At 39.4% G+C, this 19,048-nt stretch overlaps 1 protein-coding gene across 1 annotated transcript in view; it reads left to right on the top strand.

The window, feature by feature from the left end:
• The first annotated feature begins 13,503 nt into the window (after nt 1–13,503).
• LOC6620926 (inactive dipeptidyl peptidase 10) overlaps nt 13,504–19,048 on the top strand; it is a 78,905-nt gene continuing 73,360 nt past the window's right edge. Inside the window, exon 1 of the mRNA XM_032725373.1 lies at nt 13,504–13,664. The gene's annotated coding sequence lies outside the window, so the exon portion shown is untranslated. The remainder of the gene's footprint in view (nt 13,665–19,048) is intronic.

Here is a 19,048-nt window from a genome sequence, read left to right as displayed (position 1 = left end):
TTGTTAAAACCGGCAGATAAATTTGAAATATGACAAATAAGTTTCGTGTCTTGGGTGCATCCCGATCCAAATTGCTCCATATTGTTGGGATTCCGGGCACGTATGTCCATCATGCTGTCCAGGGGCGCCGGCAGAAGGGTGAGACCACGGATTTGTCAACAGGTGTATTGGTGATGCGGGGGGGTGAAAAGTTAAACTCGGGCATTAAATTCAATGGACAGGCCACGGGCACCGACACAACGACAACAAACTTGTTTTCATCCCCCGCCCCCAGTCGGGCCACGCCCCCCGCGCTGCATGTGTGTGTGTGGGAAAAGTGATGCCAGTGGAAAATCAACAGCGAGCGGGGAAAAATAACAATTAGAAAATAGAATGGAAAATAAAACAGAGGCTAGGGATTTTCGCTTTTTATTGCATTTATTTTTTGATTTAAATTAAAAAGCTTGGGCTACGTAAAACTAACCGAAAACACTGGTAACAAAACACAAAACAAAAGTATCCTTCAAGTGGCCGTCATCAGAATTGTTTTCCTTTTTTTTTGCTCCTTTCCTTGGTTGTTGGTATTGCCATTGCTGTCGTGGTTGTTGTTCTATTTGCAATGAATTAATTGACCAAGTTCTGCTTTGAAACTTCGCCTCGCTTTGGCCACAAATTGCAGTCATCAAAACTGGAAAAAGACGCTTTGGTTTTGGGGCAGGGGCATCGCTAAAAGGGGCGGGGATAATGGCCGAGAGGAGACAATTCAATTTATCAGCTTTAGGGCGATTTTTTAATGGCATTTTCCAAGTGAGATTGGTGGAGGGCTTCAAATGGCTGCATTGGACTCATCGCTTAGATGAACTCCTCAATATTTCCCCTTTTTTTTTTTCCTTGTTTGTATATATATGTACCTTTTAATCCCACTCATATTCCACCAAATTCCAGCTGAAACTAACGTTTTGCCCACATTCCTGGACAATAAACGATGGCATCTCGGGTCTTTCGGCTTGCGAGCACTAAACAAAAATATCATGAATATTTATCCTTGGGCATAATTATCTACTACGCACCTCACACACACACACACACACTAATAAACAAACGCGCATAGAGCAGCCTAAAGAATAACAGAATTCCCAGGACATCATGGGTGGCGACAAAAAGGGGGCAGGGTCGAGCACTTACTTAGGGCCAAAAGTGCCCCATTGTTTTGGCCACGATATGTGGGTGGCGCGGGTGTTTTGGTGGATGCTGGTGTGTCTCAGCTTAAATTGCTTGGAATTTATGCATCCTGTCAAAAGTTTAAGAGGGCGTAGTTTCCTGGGAAGGCCCACAAGTGGGCGACAGATTCTCCATTCTCCTGGGCTTATCCTAGGGCGTCATAAGTCGAGCTCATTAGAAAACCGTTAAGGAACCACAACGGAGGAGTCTTCTCTTAAGGTGCGAAAACTCTAAAAAAAAATGGGACAAAGCTGCCAAGTGGGCAAGAAGCCAGCAAAACGCACAGAATGCCTTTAGAATTTTCAATCTCTCATTTTTTGTTTATTTATGTCCTTACTAATTGCTCAGTGTTGTAAATGGAGAAAAACCCAGGATGCGAAGAGGAAAGATAAGCAAACCGCAGAAAAAGGTGAGCATACAAAGCGGAAAATGCACAAGAAAATTCAATTGAGTCCTTCGCTAAAAGACTGATTTCTCAAGGTAACGCAGCTAAAAAGTTCAAGAAGTCACACTTTTTTGTTGACTCAGATAGTGTTGTTAAAATTTCAACATTTTATATTCATATCCGAGTTGAATTATATGCTAGTATAAGCTGTTTTAAGACCATTGAACATGTTTTTCCATAAAGACGAAAGTGAACAACAAGCCAATGTTGAGTACCAAGTACTTTCTACTTTAACTGCATTATAGTACAAGTACTTTCCTTAGTAACAGCATTTTAGTTACACTATTATGTGGAATATTTTTTTCCATTCGGTCTCGTGTTGCTGCCTTTTATTCACTGTCGGCTATTTCCGTGTTATTTTAAGGACCTGAAATTGTTACATTCTGGGGTGCAGAGCGAGCACTCAACTTTCATGGCCTCGGGAATCGCAGGGCGTCCAAATGAGCGCTATTTTTATGGCCTAATGAACTTAAGCAGCTTAACCCCTCAAAATGTGCGAAAGGTCCTGCGCAAATGCATGGCACATGGCTTTGCTAATTGAGTGGCAGGACGCGCTGCCTCCTTTAATGCAGAATGCCCACTTTGGTCATAAATAAACGTTATTTAATTAATTGTCAACGGTAATCGCAATTTTGGCATTTCAATTTGTGCTCTGTATGATTCAAGCATGCAATCTCCGATTTATTTCCCTAGATGTACATAATTTTATTCAAAAGTAAGCCATTTGAATTTCATCGAGAAATAATTGTATTAAATATCTTAGACTTTATGTTTTAAATGCTGTTAAATGGCTAAATATATGTATTTTAGTTCCCTGTTTTATATATTTAACACAACATTTTTACAACATAAATGGGCAAATCTACGAGTATTTTTAAGCTAATTTTTGAATACAGAATAATGCTTTATTGAAGCGATCATGAATAATGGCAGCTTTAAGTCAGTTTTCTGCTTTTGCATGGCTGTACGCTTTTTTTCTCAGTGCCCCTGGTGTTCATCATACCCTCGTGACACCCTAGACTTCGCCGTTCTTTGTCTTTTCGCCGTGACAACTGTCAAACGTTTGATTTGTTATGCAACGCGTGGCGAATGAAAATGTTTTGACATTTATCAAAGGTGAGCAGCGCAAATTTGCCGCTCGCTTGCAGGTGCAAAATGCTTAGCAAATGAGTTTCAGTTGAGCTCCGGATGATTGATTATTCCATATGGGCGATGGATGGATGATGCTCCCCACTTGACTCGAACCGAACACCTTCAATTTATATTGGCATTTCGTTTATTTTCGCCGAATGCCGAAACGTTGAAATTTTAATGAGCTTTTGATGCAAAATACGAGTTAAGCTGCTTGTCGCATTATTTATGTTAAATATGCTGAATATTTAATTGACGCACAAAGACGAGATGGCCACTCAAAATAAATGAAATCCGGTTCAGATGCCATAGCATCTGATGGACCATATATATCCCAAATACCATATCCCATATCCCGGTATGTTTACCAAAGCTATTGGCTTAACCGGCTGAGCTTAATTGGTTTGCCTTGCCAACGAGCTGGGCGGCATTTTCCGATTAATTGATGGGTGGGAAAAGTGTGTGGACGAGACGAAAGTCAAGTCGGCATTTAAATTGCCATTAAACGCAATCGAATGATGTCAAGTTATTGTGATATTTACCAGCTAAGTGCGTGTCTTGATTTACCAATTAGTTGTTTTTAATTTAAAAATAACCTATAAAAAAAAAAATTCCCAATGGTGCTTTTTATAAATAATTTATGTTTTAAACCAAACAGTTCATATTTAAAGATGCCAGTAAATATTTGCAAGCAAAAAAGTCAAGCTGCCTTTTATCTGCTGATTCAGAGAGTCCAAATAAATAAATATATATTTAAAACAATTAACTTTTGTTGAATTCATATCAAAAGTTCTGCACAATAAAGGCAGAGCAAAAAAGAAAAACAAACCCGATTATTATCCCTGATTTTCGATGAAATATTTGTGTTTATATGTGAATTTATAGCAATGCCATTTCATTGTTAATTATTCAACAGGTGATTTGAATGTTGGTCCTCGTGCCATATCATCATTTTAAATTCGCAACCAAAACGGATTGCAAGAATCTGCGTTTCCATTTGTTTAAAAAGCCTTTATCCTCGACGCTTTTCCCCTTGTCCTAGTTGAAATGCATTGAAAACTTTTGTTCATTGTTCATTGTTGATTGGCTTGTTTTTGTGTTTTTGTGTCAGTTTTATTAAATGGTCTGTGTGTTCGTGGTGTTTCTGCTGGTTTCATGCTGTTCCATTGTGTTGTGGTGCCCAGACTTGGATGTTTTCGCTGGGCATTTGCATAATTGAGTAGCCAAAAACTATAAATTCCGCCGACCGTCAAATCGATTATATGGCTTGCTCTTTGTTCGTTCCCAAACTCCTCGTAGCATTTATGTATAAGTTTTGCATATATTTTGTGATGGCGGGCGAAAACTTTTAAATTGCAGCAGACGGCAATGCAAATTCTATGCGCGAAATCCGAATTCAAATCTAAAATGCAGAGCCCTGAAGGGAAAACTTCAGCTGAAATGTTGTATTTTCTAAGAATTATTCGGCTTGCCAAAAAGAATTTTTATTAAATATAAAGGATTGTCAGTTGTCCTCTAATATAACATTGTAATATATTATTAATGGAAAAAATATTATATATTAATATTATTTGCATTCAAAGCAAATTGAAGTCAGTGCATTATTTGATGTTTTTTTTCTTTAAGATCCATTTCCTTGTAAAACTTCCTTTGCAATCGGAGTTCTAAGAAAAGATGGGATTGGAAATTGGGTGGGGAAAGTGGGGAAGGTCGGAAAGGGAATGAATTTCAGTGGGTTGATGGGTGAAAGTGCAGAGGAAGTGCAGAAAATTGGGCGCCATTGTTGACATTGTTTCGATGGCCTCCAAACACGCCATGGATCATTTATATTTTTGCTCTGTTTTCGAGATTTGCCATTCGAGTTTGTTGCCATTTTTGATTTTCGACCAGCAGCCGCACAGAATCCAAATTGTGAGCTCTATTTGCATATTTCCCCAGCCATGAATTGCACCAAATATGCATGCCAAAAAGGGTTCAAGGGGGAGGTTTTTAAAGGGGGGGTTTAGAAAGTGCGCAAAGTGCAACAGTTGCAGAGAGTTGCTGCAACGTCGGCTAAATGGAATCGAGTTGAGTGCCTGCGTCGCCTGAAATGTGATGCCACGAATGCACCGAGAAAAAATGCACACTAACATGAATGCACATTTAAATGTAAAAAAATTGAAAAAAGTCAACAGTTCGTTGTAATTGAAGAACAAACAACTTATTTTTAAATATTTCCTAACTGAATACATACATTGGATATTATTTAATGTCACAAAATTACCACCAATTTTCCAGTGCATTTTTGGCGTATTTAAGTGTCTGGAATATACTTCATGTGAAGTACAGATGAAGTTTGCATATCGCGAGGGCGACAAGTTGTGGACCCGAAAAATGAGCAAACTGCCGCCAGACATGAGACATCCGAGTTGACACAGGCAATGGAAATTAACTTACTTATGTGGGCAGGAAGATCGGGGCACAGAGCACATATTACTACCTGTGCTGCTGGATGGTATATTATGTCATGACCCTGACTATTGCCGGATGCTTGGCAATTCCATTATGGAGGGAAGGAAAAACTTTTATTTCTCTTGCTGCCATTTTTTCCGCATTTTCCCCCGAATGTCAAGCAATTTCATGAGCCACGAGTTTCGCATCCTTTTGAACTACAAACGAGCAGCGGCCAAAAAGTTTCTTCCATCAGACACAAAAAAGGTTTGAATAACGAAATTATTGGCTGCACCTGATGATGATGGCAAAGTTTTGGCCATAAAGTCGCCCACTGAGATACGACCGGCTGATTAACACTTTTCAAATTACCAACGGTCAGCCAAGCAAAAGAACTGAAGAGGCCGAAACGAATCCCCCAGTTACCAGTTAGAGGCTAACGCACAAAAAAATGTAAACAAATCTCATACAAAAGCGGGCCGAGAATTACTTGGAGCGAACTTTATTAAGACAACAAAAATGAAACATTCTCATGGGTCGAAAGTTTGAGATATGGCCATTTTATCAATGCAAATTTACGGTTGGTAACGAAGATCAGGTACCGCGTAAAATTAATTCAATGGGAAGTAGCTGTTTATATGTTTCATTTGTCGTTTTAAAAAATCTTATGAATCTATATTGAATATATTGAATAATTTTTGAAACCCCACTGCTTTTGTTTAAATGAAATTTAATTATTTTGCGTACGTATATTTCATTTAACTATTCTTCTTATAAAGACATAAATGCAAGACATCTGCTGAAATTCTCTCACATTCCAAACTTCTTCACTTTTCTCAAAAATTTCAGCACAAATTTATTTCCACGTCGGTCACACTGAAAAGTATGCTACATTTTGGGCCACACTTAGCGGCATAAATACAGTTTATATGCGATAGTGGCGCGTTTTAAGTGTTGCAGTGTTCTCCATTATTTCTCGTGTTCACTTTTTTGTATATTATTTACGATTATTATTATGTACTTGTTACCTCCTGGCATTTCGCTTTGCGGAATAGCGTTGCGTGTGACTGGTTGTGGGGAAAAAGGGAAAACAGAAAGGACTTCCTGCCTGTTGTCTCTTGGCTGCGATGCTGCCGCTATTTCAATTAATTTTTGTTTCGCACATTGTTGATGATGTTTGCCGACTTCGTGCGCCAGCAGCGCCAGCAGGAAAATTGAAAAGAAAACTCCCCCCAGCGAAGCGGGCAGGCTGGTGGGCACGGTCAGGGCTGAAAAGCGGTGGGAAAATATCAATGGGGGTAAATAAAGCACCTGAGAATGCGAAAAGGATTGAATGCATTACTGCCGGGCTAGAAAGTATGGCAATCAAATAGCAATAAGTTGAGAAAAGGTAAAAAGAAGTAAAAAGTAATATTCGAATTTTTAAATTTTTCATTTGGTAGAAATAATAAGTATAGGTCTTTAATGCTGCAATAATAACAATTATCTGCGACTGCCTTAATCTAGTTTGTGGAATCTGATTTACTTATTTATTCAGCACTTTAGAGAATCCTTCGTCCTTCGTCCTGCTTCTCTCCTCTGCTCCGGGAAATCGCTGTCTTGGAACTTCTCTAGCTTCTTGGAATCTCCTCTGTTTGCTGCCTCATTATTTAATAGTTTCACGCCACCTCATGGCATTTGCTTCATTTGTCAATCATTTGGTGGCAATCATCCTCGCGAACACGGAGTTGAATGCACTACACTGCGCGCAATTTCGTACCATGAAAAATGCGGTTGGCAAAAAATACATTTTTTTTGCCACTTATTTTGTCTACTGTTTTTGAAGGCGCTGTAGCTTACTCTCAACTCGCATTTATTTCATGATGAAAGTACACATACATTTACTTTGTGTGCTTGAGATATTTTGGATGAACACCAAATAAATTTAAAATTAAAAAAAAAACATGTATATAAATTTAGTTCTGTAGTACTCAGTAGATGGTCAGGAATGAGTTAAGATAATACATATATATAGTGATCTAATTCCTCATAAATATTAGCTCAAATCTAAATTTGATCATAAAAACGACAATTGTAACAGCGCCTCTCTATAGATGCGATAAAAAATATTACAAAATATTCGAAAGACAAATATATAAATACTTTTAAACACTTATTTCTCCGAGTACCAGCTTTTGTTGTGGCCAGAAGAAAATCGGATTGTCTTGGCAGCTCGAGCCAAGGGTCTGTAATTTAGCCCCATCCTTTTTGCTGGCTGAGCAGCTTGGCAGACTTGCTGCTTTGTGCTTGCTACTTGGTTGTAGCTACTTGGTGCTTGGTAGTTGCTGGCAGTACTTGCAACACCGCCCACAAAACCCCGATGCCGCGCTACTTCCCCTTGGCCACTTAAGCATGCTAAGATTTCCGTTGCGCTGGTGTTTGTTTTATTGCACGAAGCAAACGGAAGGCACGAAGGCAGCAGAGCAGACAGCAAAAGCAAAAGCAATAGCAACAAATAAATATAAATAATGAAATACAAAGTCATTTTGCGCCACAATGACAATGGCAACTCCCAGCGACTTTATTCCACACTCCAATCTAGGATGCCACGCCCCCATACCTCCTTCAACCCCCAGGTGGGTATGACAGCAGTCATATGCTTATGCCACCAGGGGACCCCCCATTTTCCATCCACCATCTACAATCTAGCGTCCATATCGGTTGCTGTTTATGTTGCTGTGTATCTTTCTATCTCAGTATCTCAGCGTGTGCGAATGAGATATCTGAGGCTGTTTATTATCCGGACAATGATTACATAGGCACAAACACTGAGAAGCCACATACATAAAGTGTAATTCGTTACAATAATTAAATTATTTCTGCAAAAATGTGAAATAATTTTGGATCATAAATGTTTAAAGAGAGAAAAATGCTGGTTGCTTATGTTTATGGTTAAAGAACTTGCACTTAATTGTATAATGAATCTAATTGAAAAATGATATACTAAAATGTTACTAAAAACAAATAGTTTTTAAGCAAATTTAAAGGCAATGCCTAGAAATTGTGAGCCAGAGACGGCGATCGAATTAGGCGCGAATGGGCGAACTGCGTGAGTGAATGCTGATTGTGTGCCCAAAATTCACGATTCCACTCACAGATATTCGCCATTCGGCAGGGGAATGGCGTCATGAAGACACTAGCCAGATGGAATTACCGGATAGAGATAGAGCCGTACGCATTCCGGACACGCACAGCCATACCGATGCAAATGCTGCGAGTAATGGACAGTGGGTGGGAAGTATTTATGGTTTTGGCATGCGGCGAAGTAGCATTCACAATTGGGCCTACCATTGTTGAGGTCATTTGACAGCCGTTGAAGGAAAGCGAAAGCAAGCCATCATCCAAAACTGAAATAGAAACCGAAATCAAAGCAGTAACAACCATCTTAACAATTCCCAGAGGCAATGTTCGGGTTTTGGTTTTTTTTTTGTTTATGTTGCTCGGAAAACCACCTTTAAAGAGGATCTCGCTGAAATCTTTTCAGATTTCTCTCACCGTGTTGGAAAATCCATCCGCAATCACTTATGCAAACGCATTCGTTCAGGCCCGAAAAAATGGCGTTCGGAAACTCAGCGGCCGCGGTCTCTCAAATATGCAACGAATTTTCCTGTTGTTTGACAGCGGCAACAATTGCAACTTGATTGGCCCAAAGGGCCGTGAAAATGCGGCCAAAAGGAAAAACACTGTGATACTGGGAAAACAATGTTGGCAAATGGGAAACGGCAAACGTTCCATGCATATGCAAGTTCCTGTGTTGATTGTGTTGTCGTGTCTCTGTTATTCAGCGAGAGTGTGGTCACACTTCATTTGTGTGGCCCTCGCCCGTGTGGAAAGTGAAGCCACATTAATTTAACGTGATGAAACATGTCGCATTCATATAGCCTGTTTTCTTGTGGTTTGCCCGCAAATTAAATTACATCGTAAATAAAATTACTTTTCGACTTTTAAACTGAGTTGCAAGTATTTACCATAGCTTCTTTGTAAGTTATTGTAATAGCATTACTTATGCGAGAAATACTTTTCCAAAAAATGCTAGTTGAAGTTCTTTTGCCATAATTGAGCGTAACAATTTGAAAGCAGTGGCAATTGGGAACCCTATTTTCGTAGCTTCGGTTGAATGCATAAATGAATGAATGAATTTACCAGCTACTTGCCACAAGAAAGTGCAGCATGCTCACCGAATGCTATTTTGCCTTAAATATTTCTGAGTTTTCCCCTATTGTGACTGGCATAGTCGGAGTTTTTCCCAGCTCTCTGAATTTTCCGAGGGACCTGGCTTTTCCCGCCATCCTACCGTTTGCCATGGTGCGTTGCCCCGGGCGGTTGGGCAACTAAATTGAGCTGGATGCACAACTGCTGGCTTGTCATTTGGGTGGATGTGGACGTGGATGAAGGCAAAGCTGGCGCTGAAGCAGAAGGATCCCTGGAATCCGGGAATTCACGTTCAAGTTTCGCCGGCGAAGGTGGAGGAGTGTAGCTCGAATGGATTTGCCATGTCTGCACTTGTTGGCTGCCGTTAATCGGCAATGCGGTTTCTCGATTTGGCCAAAAAAAACAAGAACACAAAAAATGAGTAACCGAAAACAGGAAATAAATAAACCCCAGAGTGGATAAAACACGTTGTTAATGACAGCAGCGAAAAATCCGCGCTATTTTGATGGTTTTCATCCTTTCAGCATTCAAGAGGACATTTATTAGATGGCAAATTTAGAACAGACTTTCATTTCATAAACTGGTGCCATATTCTCCATTAATTTTTGGAACGTGTTATTTGTATGTAAGGTGTTTAGATCTAAATATTATTCCTAATCAAATATTTTTAATAAAATATTGCAAAATATATTCAACTCATTGATTATGTACATATTAATCTTAAATATTAATATGGAGGATACAAATATTTATAAAACCTTATGTTTACTCTAAACTAACATCTAAACATGTATAGTTGTTAGTACTAAAAACTATATTAATTCAATTTATTTTTAAATTTACTAATAATTACAAACAAACTTTCTTAAGGCAGTTTTGGTTTGGTTCCAGTAATTTGCCAATTTCTTAAAATTTCTTCTTTATTCGACGTGTGAATTTTTCGGGACTTGAACGCATAAAGTAAATACCTTGAGCGATAATATTTTGATTTTATGACTGACATTTTTTGGCCATTTCAGTTTTTTTTTTGGCCTTTCTGCTTGCACTTTGTTTTTTCGGCGTCTTTATCGGGAACACGCATCATTGACTTGAAGAAGGCTTTTCCACGCACACACAGAACACATCCAATCTCGTAAAGTTTATGATGGCTGTTTTTTGGTGTTTTCCGTTTTTTGTCGGTGGAGTTGGGTGTTCCCGGGAATATTTCACTTAAGAGCGAATGACAGACGTGCCATAACTTCTCATCCATCGTGTCGTTTCAGATACGTTCCCAAGATGCAGACGAATGTGCAAATCGACTCGAAGAATCTGCGCAGCACCGATGACAATTTCCGTTCCCGTGGCCATCACATCACCATCGAGGTGAGTGTCCACTTAACACATGTCCTTTGTTGCGAGCGGGCAGTGGATATCCTGGCTGGCGATGAATACCAGTATACATAGACATCCCGCCCGGAGCCGCAGCAGCCAAAACAGTGAAACATCGAAACATGCTCGCATTTCAAGCATATTAATTACAGTTGAAAGTTTGGTCCTCCGCCTCCATTCTCATCTGCTGCTGGGTGGCCATCAAATTGAATTGGTCCGTTGCTTTGGGTGATTTCTTGATGGCCAGACAAGGTTGAAACTTAATTAATTATGGTAGATGGAACAACAGGATCATATGTGGGCGGCAGGCTCATGATTTGATTTGTTTGTCCATACGACGATGGCCATTAATTCAATTTACCATATTTTCTAAACACGCCTAGGCCGAAAGTTTGACATTTATTTAGATTACGCTACGTCAAAAGCGGTCTGATGAATATGTTGTCTGACAAATGGAATAATAAAGGAATAATAAAGGTTAACAAATTGTCTGGGATATATGGACACATCTGTTATTTTAAATTAATTTGTTATTCTTCACGGTGGCTAGTTTCGAAAACAAACATTTAAAACGTAATAAATAATAGTTTTACATTTATATATATTATATTGTGGGGCGTATTTGAATAATTGCTAGTTATAATCTAAAAAACCATTGACTAAATATTTATTTTCGTAAAATATAAAATGTATTGATTACATTTTGGGGATATTAAAACTAATCTGGAGTATTTGTAAAATATAATATATCTTAAATATTCTTTAAAACATTTTTCAAATTAAAAACAGGATGAATATTTTTTTAATACAAAATCGTATATATGGTCTGGCTAGAGATTGTTTATTATGCTGATTTCAAAAATATTCCATCTGAAAAATCTTTTCCAAATAATGACTATTTTCTTTCCGGGCATATGTTGACTGGGTAAATGAGTCGAAGCTTTTCAGAAGCATCGTCTGCAAAAGCTTGCATGCTATGAGTTACCAATCAAAATGGAACTGTACAAGTACTTAATGTTAATGTAAAATGCACTGATTTTGTATAGAGCTGCGGTTCAAAACTTTAAGTCCCTACAGAATTCAGTTATGTTTAGCCACGTACTCTGCATCAGAGAACTGCAGCCCGCCACTGGCACTCTACGTCCACCCGATAAACACTCGGTCTCTAGGCACCCCGTCTTTTTTGACACCCTACTTGCGGCAATACAAAATATTCGAGTGTTTTACCAACGTGGTGTTTTTGTTACGAGTAAAATAACCACCCGAGGCCTGCTGCGCAAGAGCCGTTTGGGTGAGTGGACGCACAGATCGGCCGCAGGTCATTTTTTGTACGCCTAAAATTTGTATGGGTGGAAGCGCGACGGGTATAAGAAATGAAGGGTAAAAGGGAATACCCAAGAAAAATTTCGTGCTCATGTCTTTGCTCTTTGATGTACTCAATGGGTGCCACCCGTTTCGAATCATTGCCTTATTAATTTTTCACGCGTCGCTAGCTGAATACTCTAATGACAAATATTCTTATATAAAGTCATTTTTGAAATGAATTTTGTGACATTATGTACTATTATTTTTACTATAATCTATATTTAAATAACAATAACGTTAATAATATATATAATATATAATAATATATAATATAATATATATATATAATATAATATTATAATTATATAATATATAATAATATATATATAATTATATAATATATAATAATATATAATATAATATAATACAGAGGTGGTCAAAAGTATTTTCACTTTTCACATTTCACTCAAATGCACTTTGTGAAAATAATTTTGACCATGACTGTATATATAATTATAATAATATATAATAATAAGATGAAGGGCATATTTTACAAAGTATTCGACAAAGTCTAGAGCCACGCCGAAAGAATAGTGTGTATGGAGTGTAAAACGTATGGAGTTACGCATCTTGTCTGTGACTCGACTATCTACAAGACCACCCGAGTATTTTTAGAAACACCCGAGTATTTTTGGAAACACCCATGTGTTTAACGGTAAACCCACAAGTGTTTTTGTCACTCATCCCTTTTTAGGCATTTGTCTTTTTCTGACTGTTTGTCTTCTCTACCCTCCGTTATGGGTGCCGAGTATGATCGGCACCCGCGACGCAGGGCACCGTATTGATTCGGGTGCGCGCACAACGGGGTGTCTTGTCTGCATGTTCAGATTTATACTGTGTGTTTGTAAGTACCCGCGATGTGCGTGGCGGGTAGCACCCGCACACAAAATTGTAGGGTGTGAGTCGAGTGTTAAAAAATGCCACCCTTGCAGTTCTCTGCTCTGCATACTTTTCCCTAAAATTCATTTTAACTTTGGGGCATGCAACAAGTGTCATTTGCAGAGAGCGAATCCTGAGCTTTTGCAGCGTGCACGCATGCGCACTTCTGCGAGCTTTAAGCTGCGGAAATTGCAGGAAAAGCGAAAAAGCTCGCGCCCAGCATCAGCTGCTCGTGTAGATTTCTCGGCGAAAACGGCCATCTGATTTTTGTTTTGTGCAACGCCCTTCCCCCCCTCGGGAAAAACACCCCGCCAGCTGGCCAGACTGGCTTTTCTCAATGAACCTTTTTCTCCGAGTGGGGCGGCGCCAAGGGGAGCGTTTGGGGGGAGGCGGGGTGGTGAGTTGTGGTCGGAGCGTGGGCGCTGCTTTTCCTCTGGCTTTCCGCTTTTTTGCTCAGTCGCTTGCAACATTTTGGCGCGTGTTGACATGCGAACAGTTCGGTCCGCGACGGGCGATTCGAACGCTTCTTAGCAACGTTATCCATCTTATCCGCTCAAAAGCTGCAGCAAATTCAATTCCATTTTCATTTACCGCACTTGCTGATTTCGCTAAAATTTTTGTTCGAGTGTACCGCTTGTTTTGTGTGCCAAAAAAAGTAATTAAACAAGTTAATTTTTCCACGCATTCATCGCCTCTGAAGTTCGGAAATTTTCGCTTTTATGTGGCATGTGTGTGAGCTGGGCCGGCATTTTGAGTTTGGCGCGTAAATAACTTCGCATCCTTCACATCAGCTGACCAAAAAGGAGCAACACGAAGAGCAAAAAAAAAAAAAAAACCAATGCTATAGCCTTCAACGGTAGCTGTGTTTGCACTCGCACATTGTACGGTACAGAAATCTGTTTTATTATCCTTCCAAATGGGATTATTAATTTAGCCATCAAGCATGAGTACCCAGTAATTCCATCCTAATTGTCACTTGCCAACGAAGGACAATGGAATGCGAGCATTGAGAGACGAAGGTCCTTGTGTGTGTGTGTGCATTTCGAAATTAATATATAATATTTTCTGCGATAACAGCTGTCGAGCTGTTGAGCATTTTACCCCGTTTAACTGCCGGGAAAATCGAGATTATTAATCAAGTCGGCACACTCGAGGTCATTGCGTTGGGTAAAACTTTCGTTGTTTGGGGGTAAACAAAGCAGCCATGCTAAAAGTAAAAGTGAACAACAGTTTCGAATGTTTCTCGAAGGCGCAAAACTTTCCCAGCAGATTTCACATATAAGTGCTAAAGTTATCAAGAGTGTTTCGTTTTAATTGGGGAAGTCAAAAGTGGGTACATAATCGATTTATAAGCAACATTAATATGTGTAAAAAGTTTTGAAATGCAGGTGCTTGAAAAGGAATAATTTCGATAATTTCCTTAAATCATAAAATATAAATACAAATTTTATCTAATATTAAAATATTGAAAAATGTTGCTGTGAAAGCAAAAGTTTTTTTAAAGGACATTTCATAAGATATATTATTCATAGAAACGCAGAAAAATCAAAGGAAATATTTAGCCCCAAGCTATATAAGATTGTCATCATGGATTTAAAAATTATGTTCTTGTGGACAAACTGTAATAAGAAATAACTTTCTTAAACCAGCTGATTTATCTTTGAGGATTGATTGGCCCCATTGCAAGTGTCCTGCAGACGAATTAATTTATTCAGCACACTTTGTGGGGCGATTCATACATATGTACTACGACAGACCTTGACAATGTGTCATTCTGAAGCTGAAGTAGTTCAAAACGAAATGAAGTGAACCGTAGTGAGGCCTTCACCCCCAAAAACCGACAAATGACATTGGCCCTGACCCCTGACCCGTGGAGGTCGTCACTTGCAGGTTGTTGCATGCAGCTGGCTGAGAAATGTGGAGTTGAGTAGCCGGCTCGATCTGCGATTTTCACTGGCCACTCGTATTTTCCAGCTCCTCGGGCTAAATGATAGTTTCAATACGGTCCACTGGGGCAATGGGAAATCGCATTTATAAAAGAAGGGAATGAGATTGGCAGCCTTATAAGCTAATACAATATAGAACATAGCGAATTCTTGAATATTTAAAACTAATAGCATTTGGGTCAAAGTAAAAGTTTTAAGAGAATACTGTTCAATCAAAATTTGTTGTGTATTCAATATATTAATACCTCCAATATTAGTTTTTATTTAAATGTGCTATTATTTAACATCATTTTTTTGCATATCGTATGCCCAAGTCGACTCCATTGGTATTGCTTTTAAATACAGTCATTTCTGGCAGCACTTTTATTTAACTGCTCTCGCTTTTCTGCTTTGCCATATCAAATAAAATTGTTTTAAATGACCAAAAGCTCATTGAGAAGGTTGCCAAGGGTTCGATTCGTTGGCCCGCCCCCATTTTCACACGCCCCTGGGCAGCGGGGGTCACTCATCTTGTTCGTGGTTGGCACTCGGTTTGATTATCATATTACGTTGGTCCTTTTATGGGCCAAAAACGAAAGAAAAGGAAGCCGTTTAGGCCCGACTTTATTATTGAAAGCCAAAGAGCATTTTGGCCAGTCTGAGAGACCTGAACTTCAATGCCGCCCCCTTTTTTTTGGGCGTCGAGGATTTCAGGACTAGTATCCTTATTGAATTTTGTGTTGGTTTGTTTTGCATTTGGAGGCCATCAATGTTCTTGGGCATAGTGAAATGTAGGGGGTTATTCTGACCCAAAGCGCTGCCAACCGCAAATCGCGTTGTGCTTGTATGTGTGTCCGTTTGGGGATCCTGTATTCCGTGTCCTGTGCAAACATTTTTCCACACACGAATACAGACTCCTGGGACATCGTTTTTAATGCTGTTAAAACTTGTCACTCTACTTATATTCAACTCGATTAAAACGAAGCCTATCCTTTGGTGAGATGGCCATCATTTCGGGACATGCTCCCACTTTGCTCCCAGTGTTTTTGGCAGGCAATAAAGCATTTGCAGCCCGTTGTCAGGTTGACTGGTACAGTGAAGACAGCCTAAGAACTACTTAAATAACTTAGTAAAAGGAAAAAGAATAGCAAAATATAAACAAATGATACAAGAGCTTTTCTATTTGGTATAAAAAATATATTATTTATTAAGCTTTAAAGTTACAACTCATTATTTAAAAATCAACTCATCAGTTATGATTTTAATTTAATACATTATTGAAACGGAAATCGCAATTTTCAAAACTTATGTGCTCATCCAAATTGGCTTAAATGTGTTACGTGCGATGTGAAAATGATGCGGCATGGTTAGTTGTCAACTTTCACCAACTTTTTATGTTGGCCCACTTAAAATTCCCACTTAGCCACCGGCGACTGTGCATAATTCCAACTTGCTGAGTGGCCACCAGGAGAATTCCTTCGTTCGTCCGGCGTCCTTGGTCCTTCGTCCTCAACCCTTTGGAGGTGTATGAAAAGTGTGCATCTATTTTGTCGGGCAGGGACTGCACACACAGGGGGCGAGTGTGGCTGATAGTGGGTGGTGTGGTGGGTGGGAGTATGGTGGCCAGCACTACTGAATGCTGTCCATTGTTGTCTGGGCTACCTTGGCTTGCCTGGCTGTTCCATTGTCTGTTTCTTGTTGTTCTGTTTGGCAAGCTGTGCGTCATGTGCCACGCCCTCAGCGAGCGCCCACCGCCCACCGACTAACACCCACAACATCCCTACACACACACCATTTGTCCTGGTCCTCTCCTTTTGGCCTTTGTCAATGTAAACAATTTAATTTGCTTAGTTGGCGTAATATTCGCCATCAATAAAGAACTTTGGGTCTGCAAAGTATGGGTATGCCACACAATGACTATCGATAACGGGCAAGAAGCAGAATAAGCCGGCGAACAGGTCCAGAAGCAGGAGAAATTGTGGAGAAAGCAGGTTCGTCTCGCATCTCGTCCTTGACGCTTTCACTTCGCCATCGTCTGCAATCGAGTGCTGAACGCACTTGAAATAAATCGCAGCCAGAAAGAAACATACAAACACCCACTCGTCAAAGTACACGGCGCAAAACGTGTTATAGTAAGGAAATAAAAATATTTTAATTAAAAATCCTTTCCTTTTAAACTTTGCATGCAAGTTAATTACAACATATGTTAGAATTAATTTGTATATTGCATTTCCGAAAATTGGTTTCACACTATGGTTATTTCTGATGTTCTGAATAGATTATATTTGTATTCAATTGGAAGGTATTATTTTTTTTTCCATTTTTCCCAGTGTATCCACGAATATTGTTAAGACTATTGTGCAGACCAACATTAAATCGTTATGGCCAACGTCTTTTGTGTGCGAAAGTCATTCAGTCAGTCTGTTATTGAGTCAGTCCGTCATTCTGTCAGTTAGTCAGTCTTTTATTCGATGCCTTGTTCCATCGCTCCAACCATTTCCATTCCCATTGTGACCGCATTTGAGTGTAATTTTTAATCTCTTGCATTGATTTTCCACCCAGCACCCGCACTTTTCAGTCTCCCATGGCATCGTCCCTTCGCCGTAATGATCCGATAATCAAATTAGCTCACAGCAATTGACCAATTGAAGTCCCTCCGCCTTCGCAAACTGCCTCTGTGCTCCCCTTTCAACTGCAGCCGGCCAACGGTGCGTATGATTAACATTGCACTCGCAGTGGAATTGGCGATAATTGCCAAGAGAATGCGAATAAAATGCCAGCAATGTCGGTCAGAAAAAACAAACAGGATTAAATAAGGTCAAACAACTTTCACATGATTCAACACAGATTTTTTCTTAAATAAATTAAAATCAGTTTATAGTATTATTAGCAAATTGGCAACTGAAAGTACACTCGGGTATATATTACTACATTTTTATCTTTACTAAATAGTTCAAAAAATTATTTACATTGCACCTCTATAAGCTTACCTTAACTATATATCCTTATATCTATCTACATGATCTTTAAGTGACACATAAAACTTTATATATTAAATTAGTTTCTAAGGACATAAACGGCTTTATAAGAAGAGTTGTTAGGGAGATAAGCAAATGGTTACATTGAAAGTTTTGAGAAAACTTTTCATGCCACCTCCCCAAAACAAATTTCCATCGATGGCAGCTTTCAACGGCAGACGACCTTCCACTTCTGTGTCCTGTTATTAATTTGTTTCGAATGAGCTGCTACAAATGAATGCTAGCTAGAAGGTCCTGGCATCGGGGTTCAGGGTGTGCGACTCAAATGAGCCTGCTCCGGACATCAAAGACAGCGCTCTGGCATCTATAAAACATATACAACATATCATAAATAACAAACAATTATGCGGGCATTGGCCAAAAGCGATTGCACAAGTCCACATGGAGAGGATGTCAGGATGAGGATGGGCATGGGCGGAAGTGGCCATGTTGGCCAGGATACGCGCAGGTGGAGCTGATAGATGCAAAGGATTTGCGGCCCAAAGCACCTAGGCAAATCAAGAATGGATAAGTGGGAATTCCAGCATTCAGACAGCCTGTCAGCCACCAAACTGATTTATGCATTTTGCACAGGACCTACGATTTCGCATTCGCAGGCATCAGGATTCAGGATTCAGGATTCAGGATTCCGGATTCAAGTTTCCCTCCATTTGCGACTGCACATGAAAATTGCTTAATTACGTGTGCCAAGCTTCGTTTAGATAAAGTCAAACATTAATTCAGACTCTTTAAGCAATTCCATTTAATTTTCATTAGCAAAAGCCGCAAATTGGAAGAAACTTTTCTCGCCGCCCGCCTTTCCCATAAAATGCCAACAATTTTCATGAATATTAAAATATTTAAATTCAAATTCTTCTTCGCTGGCAGAAAAGGGAGAAAGGAGCAAAAAAAAAAAAAAGAGGAGAGCCAAAATCAGCAGACAGCCCGAAAAAATACTCTCTGACCTGAGACAAACATGAAATTTGAAATTCATAGACTGTTCCACTTTTGCGGCTGCAATTATTAACATTATTTACTTGGCGAGAATTTCAATCAGTTTTTTAAGGGCGCCTAGATACACGCTTGAAAAAATATGG

Source organism: Drosophila sechellia, chromosome X (assembly GCF_004382195.2).
Source record: "Drosophila sechellia strain sech25 chromosome X, ASM438219v1, whole genome shotgun sequence".
Taxonomy (NCBI): Eukaryota; Metazoa; Arthropoda; class Insecta; order Diptera; family Drosophilidae; genus Drosophila; species Drosophila sechellia.
The sequence above is the reverse complement of the archived record's forward strand: the minus strand, read 5'-3'. Positions and strand labels throughout refer to the sequence as shown.